The 13589-nt window shown below is 39.6% G+C and overlaps 1 long non-coding RNA gene across 1 annotated transcript; it reads right to left on the reverse strand.

Annotated features, from left to right (window-relative positions):
* Window positions 1-7263: 7263 nt before the first annotated feature.
* Window positions 7264-8281, reverse strand: LOC130086206 (uncharacterized). Its single transcript, XR_008807208.1, has 2 exons — window positions 8232-8281; window positions 7264-7602 (listed from the first exon to the last, which is right to left on the reverse strand). It is a non-coding gene; the product is annotated as an uncharacterized LOC130086206 (long non-coding RNA).
* Window positions 8282-13589: the final 5308 nt, after the last annotated feature.

Below are 13589 nucleotides of genomic sequence, written 5' to 3' on the forward strand. Positions count from 1 at the left end.
GCCTCAAATGCTTTATACCAAATGACCCCAACAGACCAAATATCATTTATCAGAGTTAGCTGTTGTTTTTCCACCAGATTGCCCAATTTTTTTTTAAATTAATCTCTGGAAAAAAGTCATTAATAATAATAATAATAATTCAGTATTAGCAAATCTTGGTCACAATATTAAGGATGGTGAGACGACTTGTGATAAATTCACCACAATGTTTACAGTGTCACCAATAGATGTCCTAATGACAACTCTTGTCTTGTGCATAACTAACCATGTATGTATGGGCCCTCGAGTTCACATATGGTAGTTTATCATGGTGATCTGGCAACCTCTAACTGAACTGTACTAATAGCTGTTGGGCCTGAATTTGTTTGTATAGCTGGATCTGCTTTGACACTGTAACTATATGTATGGCTGTTGCTGACCGTTCTAATGTGAATGTTTTGATATGGCAATTGTATAGACCTCAGTGCTGCCTTTTGACTAATATCTGTGTTATGCTTTGTTTGTCACAGCAAAAGTGAATTATTTCAGTTTTCTCTTCATTTGAATTAGTCAGGATTGTTTTTCCCTGTGAAATAAATGTGACTTTGTTTAAATCGTGTCCTCAAGTCCGTGAACAGCAAAACAAATCCAGTTTCAATCAGATTTATTTTTGTTTTTACCAGTTGTAACCCCTCCACCCGGGTCCTTCTCACCCCGCTCTGAGCGGGTCTCCGGCGTGAGAGTAAGGCGCTCTAACAAGGAGCCTAAAGACTGCAGCCTCTAGCGTCTGTCGCTAGAGCGCCTATTGAGATTAGAGGAGTGAGGTTTACTCGCACAGCGACTACTAGCTGGCCTCCGTTACACAGTGTATTTGTTTGTTTTGTTTTTACCAGATAATGGTAAACTTCGATCATGTGGCGCCCCTCCATGAGTTACATCACCATCATTTCAATAAGTGTTCTTGTAACATCAAAATCAAGTATAATGTCAATAATTTTGTGGTTGACTTTTCCCTTGCCGTGGTTTTTCCCCACAGACAGTCAGAATTTGAGCGCCGAAGAATGCCATGCGCGAAACTGCAAAAGAAAGTGACGCGAGCGCATTTCACTCACAGCTCGTCAATAACATTTTATATTTGACAGACAGCTGTTTTATGATAGAAATATTAAACGACCTACAAAAATAATCTGGAAAACGAATAAACTTGACTAATTTCGCCATTTTGAATTGAAAATAGGCCTATTGCTACATTTTATTAATGTCCATTCCATTCATAAGACACAAAGATGCGATTAAAAAAAAAATCTGCAACTTTCATAAGAGCTCAAATCTATAGAATTAGCCATAAAGTTCAGGATTCGTGTAAGCCGTTATAGGCATAAATGTGTATTGTGAATGAATCAAAGAAACTTGGTTTCATATCTTTCCTGGTATCCTTCAGTAAATAACGTTTCTAAGAAAATGATTCATAAATCATCAGTTGACCCCAATGTTTACTTTTTTTTTCTTTCTTTTTTTTACGAAAATTAATTAGGATATCAGTCAAAGAAGCTCTAGGAGAAGAGTAAGGGCAAGGTAAGACATAAAAAGAAAGAGTGAGGATAGAGCAGGATAATCTACTGCCCACTGACATAATCTACTGCTCACAATCTACTGACATGTTTTTAAAGATATTATCCTCTTTTTTTTTTTTTTTACCTTCAGACGTCTTAAAATGCACACATAGATGAGAGAAATCCAAATTTCCCTGGGGGAATGCCCCCCGAACCCTCATAATTGTTTCAAATTTGTATCTCGATATGGCCCTGCACGCGGTCCGTCTTTCTAGCGTTTCTGTTTACATTACACAAGGAATGCAGCCAGCTGAAAAGCGGGGCTTATTGGTTTCTAATGGCCTGCTGGTTTCATCAAAGTGCTGATGCGGTAATAATATAAAACTGCAGCGAAATTGAGAACTTATGACTGGGTCAATATATAATTGTGGGAGATTTTGAGTTTGAATAATTCTGGGAAAAAATATATTTATATACAAAATATTATTATCTTCCCTGATAAATCATCCCTGAAATATTTTGTTTTTAGTCATTGCCAAGCTCAGGCATAATTGATTTCAGATATTTAGTTTTAAAAACAAGAAGTTTACTCATTATTTGGTCAACTATGTTACGGACAAAACCTATAAGTTTTAACTTTAAGTAAATGGCAGACATTTAAAAAAATCATTACTCTTGGAAGAATATGTGTCTATTTACCTACCTTTTCAATTAAAATACCCAATTAATTAAGAAAATACACATTTTGTTCAATTGAAACCCCAAAATTCAAGTACTGAAGTAACCGGTCTGTATATTTTGTTTCCAAACTGCTTGATTCATGATAATTTTCTTGATGAAATTATGCTGAGGTATATATTTGACAGGTCCTCAGTTTCTAAATATTTACTTGGAGATTAGGGAACCATTGAAATACATATATTTTTTAAAAAACATAATGGTAACTTAATTGACAGCCCAGTATCATAGTTGACAAAAGTAACATAGTTGACTGGACATGACAAAGTAGGATGATGTATTTAACAAAAACAATCCTAAACTATATCAATTATTATATGTTAGCTAATCTTTTATTGCATTTAATCAAGACCTGTTGAATATTTCATGACATAAAGGAGAAATACAGACACACATCAGTTTACAAGGATCAATCACAACATTATTAACAAGCACATATATCAAATGCTTGTACAGTCAGTCCAATACCCAATGTGTGCACAAATCACAATATAAGGGTATCAGGTCCCCCTACATTAGGCGACCAGCCCCAATCTGTGTGTCAAGCCCTAGCCACACGGGTTCTAGCCTGGCAAGCTATCCCCGATGTGTCGAGTTGGGTCATAAACACTATAAAGCGAGGTTACTCGCTGCAATTCGCTCGCAGACCCCCGAAATTTCAGGCGGTTCTCGAGACTTCGGTGAGAAGCAACGTGGGTCACGTGCTTCGCACCGAAGTACAGAATCTATTAGCAAAAGGGGTGATAGAATTAGTCCCCCCCGCGCTAAAGAATATGGGTTTTTACAGCTGCTATTTTGAGACGCTCTCATGAGACGGCCGTTCAAAATGTTAACGATCAAACATATCCTCGCGCAAGTGCGTCCAGGGGGATTGGTTTGTCACAATGGATCTGAAAGATGCTTACTTTCACATTCAAATAAATCCTCGTCACAGGCCATTCTTGAGATTCGCCTTCGAGGGGCCGGGCTCATCAATACACCGTTCTGCCATTCGGTCTATCGTTGGCACCCCGTACATTCACGAAGTGTGTGGATGCAGCGCTTTCTCCTCTGAGACATCAGGGAGTGCGCGTGTTAAATTATCTCGACAACTGGCTGGTGCTGGCACAGTCGAGAATCGAGCTATTAGCTCACAGGGATTTGATTCTCGGCCATCTAAAATGCCTGGGTTTCACAATCAATGTTTCAAAAAGCAAACTAACCCCCAGCCAGAGCGTGATCTTTCTGGGCACAGTTTTAGACTCGAGAGCTATAACAGCGCGACTCACACCAGAGCGCTTGCAGGCACTTTCAGATTGCGCGAGCGCGCGCCACTGAAGAAATTTCAGAAACTGCTTGGTCTCATGGCAGCAGCATCGCGAGTACTCCGCATGGGATTACTGCGCATGCGCCCGATGCAGCATTGGCTGACACGCGGTGTGCCAACTCATGCATGTCAGTCAGGCAGCTTACACGTGCATGCAATGGTGCATATGCATATGGTGAATCACGGTTGTTTAAGAACCCTGATTCCCTGGCGGGCTCAGAACTGGTACCACAAGGGGGTGACAATGGGAACAATTTCCAGGAGGAAAGTGGTTCTTACAGATGCGTCCAACCTGGGTTGGGGAGCGCTGCGCGAGGGCATGCCTGCATCCGGCCTCTGGTCGAGCACGGAGCAGAGCTTACATATCAACTGTCTGGAGATGAAAGCAGTTGGGTTGGCCCTGAAGGCATTTCTGTCGAACCTCAGAGGTCACCACGTCTTAGTCCGCACAGACAATACGTCAGTGGTGGCCTACATGAATCGCCAGGGGGGCATCAGGTCAGGGAACCTGCATGCGATGGCGAGAGACCTCCTCTATATGGGCACAAACCAACCTGAGCTCTCTGAGAGCAGCGCATATCCCGGGCGTCCAGAATGTGGGCGCGGATATGCTTTCACGGGGCAACACTCCCCTCGGCGAGTGGTCCCTGAACCCACAGACGGTCAGTCTGATATGGAAGGTGTTTGGCGAGGCCGAAATCGACCTTTTCGCCTCGAGAATCAACACCCACTGCAAATTGTTCTTCTCGGAGAACAGGGACGCGCTGGCCCAACAGTCCCCTTTATGCATTTCCCCCCGTCTCGATGATTCCACAAGTCATCAAACGGGTCAGAGAGAGCGGGTGCCCAGTCCTTCTGGTGGCCCCTCTCTGGAAAACCAGACCGTGGTTCCCGGAACTGGTTCAGTTATCGGACACAATCCCATGGCCTGTCCCACTGAGGAAAGACCTCCTCACACAGGCGAACGGGACATTGTGGCATCCGAGACCCGATTTATGGGCCCTCCATGTTTGGCCCCTCAACGGGTACCCAAGGACCTTCCTGAGAAGGTTTTAAGCACTATATCTGAAGCCAGGGCCCCATCGACTCGGCGCCTGTATGTTTCAAAATGGTCAGGTTTTTCCAGCTGGTGCTCGAAAAATCAGGCTGACCCAGAGTCATGTGAGATATCTGTGGTTCGCTCATTCTTACAGGAGCTGCTGGACGCGGGTTGCTCCCCGTCCACGCTCAAAGTGTATGTGGCAGCCATAGCAGCACATCATGTTCTGACGGCTGGCCAGTCACTGGGAAGAAAAGACCTGGTCGTAAGATTCCTGAAAGGTGCGAGGAGAATGAACCCCTCCAGACCTCCGTCTGTGCCGCCTTTGGACCTCTTCACGGTCCTGGGGGCTCTGAAAGGTCCGCCTTTCGAACCGCTCCAATCGGTTGATCTAAAAACCCTCTCGCTGAAGACCGCTCTCCTATGGCGTTGGCATCTATCAAGCGAGTGTGAGATCTGCAGGCGCTCTCTGTGAGCCCTGCATGTTTGGAGTTGGGTCCAGATGACTCCAGAGTCATCCTCAAGCCCAGACATGGTTACGTTCCTAAAGTGCTCTCAACACTGTTCAGAGCACAGGTGGTGACATTATCAGCCCTCCCTCCTTCTGCAGAGGATGGAGAGGTTAATCTTCTCTGCCCTGTCTGAGCGCTGAGAATCTATCGGGAGCGTTCTGCGTCTTTTAGACAATCAGAACAGCTTTTTGTCTGCTTTGGTGGTAGATCCAAGGGGGATCCAGTCACTAAGGGGATATGAGGATATGTTTGATCGTTAACATTTTGAACGGCCGTCTCATGAGAGCTTTGTTCAAATGTCTCAAATCTAGAATGGGTCTGAGACCGCCGTCTTTTTTCGGAATCAGAAAATAGCGGCTGTAAAAACCCATATTCTTTAGCGCGGGGGGGACTAATTCTATCGCCCCTTTTGCTAATAGATTCTGTACTTTGGTGCGAAGCACGTGACCCACGTTGCTTCTCACCGAAGTCTCGAGAACCGCCTGAAATTTCGGGGGTCTGCGAACGAATTGGAGCAAGTAACCTCGCTTTATAGTGTTTATGACCCAACTCGACACATCGGGGATAGCTTGCCAGGCTAGAACCCGTGTGGCTAGGGCTTGCTTGACACACTGATTGGGTCTGGTCGCCTAACGTAGGTGAACCTGCTATAATGGCGAATTCGGTGCTGCTTTTCTGCAGCAGATAATCGTGGCATTTGCCTGAAAACAAGTTTACTTTTATAATATTTATTGCAAAGTATTTTATAGTTATTGTACAATTAGAATATTAAATGAATACTAAACTATAAGAACATGTCATGAATGTCAACTATGTTACTCTTGGTCAACTAAGTTACCTTTGCAGAGTAACATAGGTGACTGGTAACCTAGTTGACATGTTTGCTGTTTTTATGGATAAAATCAAAATGGTTGCCTAGCACCAGACACCACATGGCATTTTACGGAGAGGTTCTTCTGAATATTATATCTACAACTGAGTAAAATTGAAATTCAAAGTTGTTTATGAATTCATTGTAGTAACATTGTTGACATATGATAAGTACACATTTGCCCCAAGCACTACTTTAGGTGAAATAACTGAAAATGTGGAGGGAGAACATACATTGGAGTCTTGCTAGTTTTCTCTTCAGGAGGAAATGACATCATGTGGAGCAGGTCATGTGATTTGGAAAACACACTCTTCCTTGAGGGGTGTATTTGCTATGGGTAACTTAGATGACAGCGACTTCTCGGACACATATTCAATTTGTCAATTTCTATTGAAAATGTGACATATTGCCCAAAAAGACACATTGTTCACAATTACCTCAACTTAATGTAAATACTATAATTAAAACTGTTTTTGAATAAGTTTTTTAAATGTTTTTTTATGTAATGAGATTGTGGTTGTAATTCATTTTGGACGGTTATTTAGTTGACATTTTAGGGATATCTAGTCAATTTTTTTAAATAAATGATTATTTCCATAATAATAAACTATGGAATCTGTAAAGACAAGATCATGAAGAACACTGAAGACTTTTAAAATTTTATTTTAATAAGCATGTTTGCGAGATAAATCTCATGGACATGAAAACTCCCTCAATTATATATTGACCCGACTAACTTCTAAACTTTATAACTTTTCCCAGTTTACAGTGGGACAAAGTTTTAAACAATGTGACTCAATGTAAACAAATAAATAGTTGTTTTTTCCCCCGTACCATTTCTCGGAGAAAGTAGAAATTTTTTGTTCTAAAAATGTTCTGAGAACATTACCATGCAGTGTTCTAATAATGTTTTCAGCGGGTAGTTTTATTTTGGTTCCCAGAATGTTCTCCTAAAAGTTCTAATAACATTCTTTAAAAACATTCTAAATATGTTTAATGCTAACATTGTTAGAACATTATTCCCTAATGTTCTTATAACATTTTCAGCGAGTAGTTTTCTTTTTGTTCCCAGAATGTTCACTTAAAAGATGGCATAACATTTTCTAAGAACACTCTGAAAATGTTTTGTGATGACCTTCTATAAAGGTTTAATAAACATTTTTAGAACATTATCCCCTAACATTCTTATAAAGTGTTTAGCGGGAAGTTTTATTTTTGTTCCCAAAATGTTCTATTAAACAAACAAAAAAAATGCTTAGCTATAACATTGTTAAAACATACAATTTTATTAATCTCAAAACTAAAACATCGAAATCTAACAGGTTTATAAATGGCATCCACATAAATTATTAGAAGTTCTGCGTACAGTAAATGCCCAACATTACATGAAGAACTCAGTAAAGTCACTCATGCGTCTTGACTGCTGTGTTTGCTCAGAGCACTCATCATCAGTCTTTGCTTGTCTTGGTTCTTGCAGAAGAGTATTCCAGTCATCTGTATTAATAGTGTTCTACTGTTTTTCTCTTCTAGTTGTCCAGTTGCTCGCCCAGTTAGCAGCATTGAGCTCTGTTCTCTGTGTGCATGGTAGAGTTTTTCCTCATAGCCTAAAAAAGATGATCATGCAAAAGTGTAAACAGAAAGAATACACATACATTAAGATCACAAGCAATATTGACATTGGAAACTTTCAAAATTAGCCAGCCTAATTAGTAATCAGAAATTATGTAAAGACTAATTTATTGAAAGTATAAATATGATACTTTATGAGTCTCTTTTTTGTAATTTAAAACATATACTTAATCCATTATATTCATGTTAATAACACAACTAGAGGCTAAATTATGTGAACAAACGTTGCTGTTGTCTTGAGAAGCCTGAAGCTGAAGCAGAACTGGAGCTCAGGTCGCCGTGAGCACAGCTGCAGCACGTCACAGCGCTCGCTGCCCACAAGGCTAGTGCTCTCACATAACAGCAATTATAGTGTCTATGGATGGTTACATTTCTTACAGATTTCTGCTTGTTTTAAATCAGATACAGATAAAGTAGCACTGCATTTGAATGCATTGGCGATATAACAATTTCTAGAGTGAATTAATCATACCTGTAAGTGTAGCGTCTCTTTGCTATTGGTAAAGCTGTAAGTTTTAGTTACTTCAAAAGCAGAAATAAATATATGCTAAGCTACTTATTTTAGTCAATAACGTTTTAAATATGTATATTTTTCTTACACAACTGCATCGCTTCGCTTCAAAAGGCCTTTATAACCCCGCCAGAGTCGTGTGGAGCACTTTTATCATGGATGGATGCGCTTTTATAGACGGTCAATCACTGCCATTATAAAGCTCAGAAGAGCCAGGAGATTTTTTTAATATAACTCCGATTGTATTCGTCTGAAAGAAGAATGTCATATAGGGGTGGTTGACATGAACTCAAATCCAAAGTGGAACAAAATATATTTCTAAAATGTATGTCAAATGACATATAATTATATTGCTTAATATGTGAAAAACTCAAAACTGAATGTGTCCCGTTCTAATTCCTTATTTATTTAGCATTTTATTAACTTTTTTTTGTGTGGTAGTCCCACATATTGTCCACCGGTGTGACAACATTTTTAATTCAGAGATTGTGTGACAGATAAGACAAATATGCACAATCCTTATCAATTTGTCCTAACTATATTCCCACATCAAAAGTAAACAATACAAATTCACAATCATGTTATTATCCTACTATAAGATGTACACATAGGGACTTTACCCAAACGTCTGGATTATATTCATTATAATTAGTATAAAACCTAATGAAGCTTCATTCCATCCTTATATGTGCATAGTGATGACATCATTATTATACTATTCAACACTTTTTACATTAATTTGTGCATTAAAATGCATTTTCCACTTATAATTCAGTTTGTCACACCACAGGACATTCCGTCACACCATTGGACAACTGTACCGGTACGCCCTTGTTTTGTACAAAGTCACATTTATTAATTCTTGTTCAAATTAATTTTAAAAATCATTAAAATAAAGCTACAACTTTAAGTTAAATTATAAGATTAAATGGCTCTGAAGGAAAGAAATGTTGGATACGTTTTGAAGTAACACCACAGACGTAATATAACACCACAGATGTAATATTGCATAAAAGGTTTAACAATTAAAGGCACATTATGCAGAAATTGTGTTTTAGTCAAACAGTGACCCCTATAGTCGCTGTGGAACACTTACACTGTCGTAAATAGCTATCTAGACATATGTGGACATTTTTGGACTGGTCTAATTATCAACAATGGATGAATGAACAGCATCGTAAAAAAAAATGGCATACTACAAGCAAGCGCAACAACATAGAACGCAATCAAGTTTAGAAATAAGAGATTTAGGCTACTTAATCCATCAACAAGATCGCCAGGTCAGCATCGCGGTTGAATCCAGTGCTGCTTTTTAGCTCGCGCCAACTAGTGAAAGCCCGACCGAGTGGGACTGTCACAAGGAAATAGTCAAAGGATTCAGTTGCGAGTAAACAGTTATTTATTGAGCACAATAGTAGATATCCGTGTGGGTCAAAATGGAAGCAGACAGAAGAAGACTCAGGCTCGGTAGCGCAGGGACGCAGTGGGCAGACACAGATGCAGGAACAGGTAGAAATTCCTCCGGGAAAATCTCAGGAAACCACAGCATGGTACAGGAGTGGAATGCAGGAGAACACGGCGAGTAGAACCCTGGTAGCCTCAACAACCAACTGACAAAGACAGGACGAGGTAACAAAGAATATATCGGACATCCTCATTCAAAACAGCTGGCGCTGATCAGCTCATCAGCCGCGCCCGCCCTCGCGCTCACTCACACAACACGCACACACATAGCGAGGGCGAATCAGGGACTCTTTTCCGGTTCCTCACGCGGTCAGATTCTCTTTTCCTTTTCCAAGTCTCTTCCGACCGCGTTTTCTTTGCTTTTTCCATCGTCAAGTATCACGTCTGAAATGCGCGCAAGTGTCTTCGTGCTTCATATGTGGTTGTTGATGTGTGTGACGTCGTTGCCGTAAAGCAAGTCGTGATTCTCGCGAGATTTGTCGGGGGCGCTCCTCTCAAACTTGCATTGCTGGTTTTTCCAGCGGCGACCTCGCCAAGCTTTATTACCAGGATGATTCGCCCTACTATGAGTTTGTTTACCACCGAAATGACTTTGAAGCTGTTATATCAAGGTACAATTCTTGCATAGTGTGCCTTTAAAAGTTTATTGAGCAAAATAAAGAAATTCATCATGAGTAGGATTACAAGTAATTGCTCTGATAAAATAACATTTAGACAACAACTGCATTAACAAATATAATGGTAACACTTTAGAATACGGTTCCTTCGTTAATGAATAACTACACAGGAACAAATGAGTAACACAATATTAACAATCTAGTAACTGCTAATAACTAACAAGAAATTCTGATTAACAAATTAATAAGTAACAGCGCACAGATGAAAGTGGTAGTTCACTATTAACTAATCAATAACTACTTTTTTTTAATGCTTCCCAGAGAACCACTGTAAGAATCATGGTAACTAACTAGTAATGACTCAAGTGTTACTACATACTTCTAAAGGAATGACTAATTATTTGGATCCGTATTCTAAAGTGAAGATCATGGTAACTAACTAGTAATTACTCAAGTGTTACTACTTCTAAAGGAATTACTAATTCTTTTAAGCTTTTGAGGTTTTTGGTGAAGTTTTAGATAGTAATTCCCATAGAAGTATGCACTTGAGTAATTACTAGTTAGTTACCATGATCTTCACTTTAGAATATGGATCCAAATAATTAGTCATTCCTTTAGAAGTATGTAGTAACACTTGAGTCATTGCTAGTTAGTTATCATGATTATTACATGAAAAGCCAATCCTAAAGTGTAGAATCTTCTAATCCTTCACAAGATATTTGCACACACGTATGAGGTAGGAGACATTAATAAAATCTTCTCTTTTTTTTTGCGAGGTATAGGTTAAATAATAAAATCACTGTATATGATATTTGGATGGCCGATATGTTCTCAATATCGATAATCGATAATGTTACTCAATATGTTCCAGCCGTCACCGTCACTCTGGCCAATTTTCTGGCATTCCTCTGGACTGGCATTGAATCACTACAGGACAAGTAAGGTCCCGACAACTGCATTTAAAAACCCATTTCTTTAAAATTATTCAGTTGATAAATAGTTCTCTAGGAGAGAGCATAGGCTAATTATTTCCCAAATCATAAGTCTGCTATGCTATTACATATTGATAAACCTTGTGTATTTGTTTACAGCAGTTATTAATGTTAATGTAGTACTAGTCATTTGTCCTGAATAGTTATTGATTAGTTTTGCATGAACTATTAATCTTCTTCAGTGGTTCTCTGGGAAGCATAAAAAAAATAGTAGTTATCAATTAGTTAATAGTGAACTACCACTTTCATCTGTGCGCTGTTACTTACTAAGTCGTTAATCAGAATTCCTTGTTAGTTATTAGTAGTTACTAGATTGTTAATATTGTGTTACTCATTTGTTCCTGTGTAGTTATTCGTTAACGAAGGAACCGTATTCTAAAGTGTTACCAATATGATTAAAACAACCTGCAACCTGTTTCTCACTTTCTCAAAAATTGTCAGCACAATGGATTGTGTTGCAATCACAATGTTTGAATCTGTTTCAATAAAGAACAAAAAAATCTGAAAATCTTCAGTGAATAAAACATGTATCCACAGACCTATTTAACACAAAACATTCAACAACAAAAAATTCAGAACATCTTTAGTGAATAAATCTCTCTTTGCTTTCTTGCCCTGTATTCTGCCTTATACACTTACCTAAAGGATTATTAGGAACACCATACTAATACTGTGTTTGACCCCCTTTCGCCTTCAGAACTGCCTTAATTCTATGTGGCATTGATTCAACAAGGTGCTGAAAGCATTCTTTAGAAATGTTGGCCCATATTGATAGGATAGCATCTTGCAGTTGATGGAGATTTGTGGGATGCACATCCAGGGCACGAAGCTCCCGTTCCACCACATCCCAAAGATGCTCTATTGGGTTGAGATCAGGTGACTGTGGGGGCCATTTTAGTACAGTGAACTCATTGTCATGTTCAAGAAACCAATTTGAAATGATTCGAGCTTTGTGACATGGTGCATTATCCTGCTGGAAGTAGCCATCAGAGGATGGGTACATGGTGGCCATAAAGGGATGGACATGGTCAGAAACGATGCTCAGGTAGCAGTGGCGGAACTAGAGTTTTATACATGGGGTGGCCAGGGGGTGGTCACTGCTATTTTCGGGGGTACACACACACACACACACGCACACATACACACACAGTGGAAGGAATTGGGTCACTCGGTTTGTAACTATAAGTGTTGAACATCCAAAATATTTGCAGAAAACAAAGCTGAAGCACCAAGGAGATAAGATACAGTAGCATGTGTCTGTTTTGAACTGCTGTTTATTTACAAAAAAAAATCACATTTACAAACATTTTTTTTAATTAGATATAGCAGGCATCAAGCAGACATGTACTTGGAAAATTTAAACAATTTTAGTGCCCATCAATTAATACAACATAATTCTGCGGTTCTGATGAGAACTGGCAAAATGTTTCACGAACTCATCCATGTTGAGGGAGCGTGCTCTCCTTGACTCAACACTGAGAATTCCGATGTGACTTAACCTGTCATCAGCCATTGTTGTCCTAAGGTGGGTTTTAATCAGTTTTAAAGCTGAGAAGCTTCTCTCACAAGAAGCAGTGCTGACTGGTGTAACAACAGAAATCTTACAAAGTCGAAATAGCTCATGAAAGACCTCTTTATAAGGTTCTAGAAACACAACAAAGTCAAGGAGAGTTGACGGTGTGTCACTTCCACTTTTCTCTCTCCTATCAAGAAGCCGCTTGGTTTGATGAACCTCATGTTTGAGGTCCTCTAAATCTGACTCGTATATCTGAGCAAAGGCAAACAGAGGCTTCTCATTCAAGAATGTTGTACTCTTTGGGTTGAGAGACTGGACCCCTTGCATTATCTCACAATTCTTCTTTGAAAAACGCCTCTGCAGTTCAGCTGTGAGACTGTCAAGTACCTGATAAAATATAGCTCTTTGGAAGCTCTCGCCATCACTTTGGTCATTATTTTTATGTCCTACAGTGCTCATCATCAATGAGTTACAAAATCTTAAGCTTGTTTTAGGTTGTCTTTTACACACTGTTTGAACAGTTATTTTGCAGTGCTCTACAATCTCTTCAACCTCTTTCCATAGTTTTCCAAATTCATCCTCACTTCTGTTGTTCTGTAATGTGTCTGTAAGGGCACCTACTAGATCAACAGCCCTTGCTAGGTCAAGAGAGCTTAATTGGAGTATGTCAAAAAGACATTTAGCATCACCAAGCACTTTACAGAAGGTGACCAAATGCCCAATGAAATGTACGTCTATCTGAGAAAGAATTCCCCTTGCCTCCACTGATCTATCACCACTCTTTTCATCTGCTATTTCCTGTAGCACTTTCAGAACTGCTGGAAGCCTTTCCCTCAGATTACGGCATGCCAAGTATCTGCAT

This window comes from Rhinichthys klamathensis, unplaced genomic scaffold (assembly GCF_029890125.1).
Source record: "Rhinichthys klamathensis goyatoka isolate OS25496 unplaced genomic scaffold, OSU_Roscu_1.1 h1tg000094l_1, whole genome shotgun sequence".
In the NCBI taxonomy this organism is placed as follows: domain Eukaryota; kingdom Metazoa; phylum Chordata; class Actinopteri; order Cypriniformes; family Leuciscidae; genus Rhinichthys; species Rhinichthys klamathensis.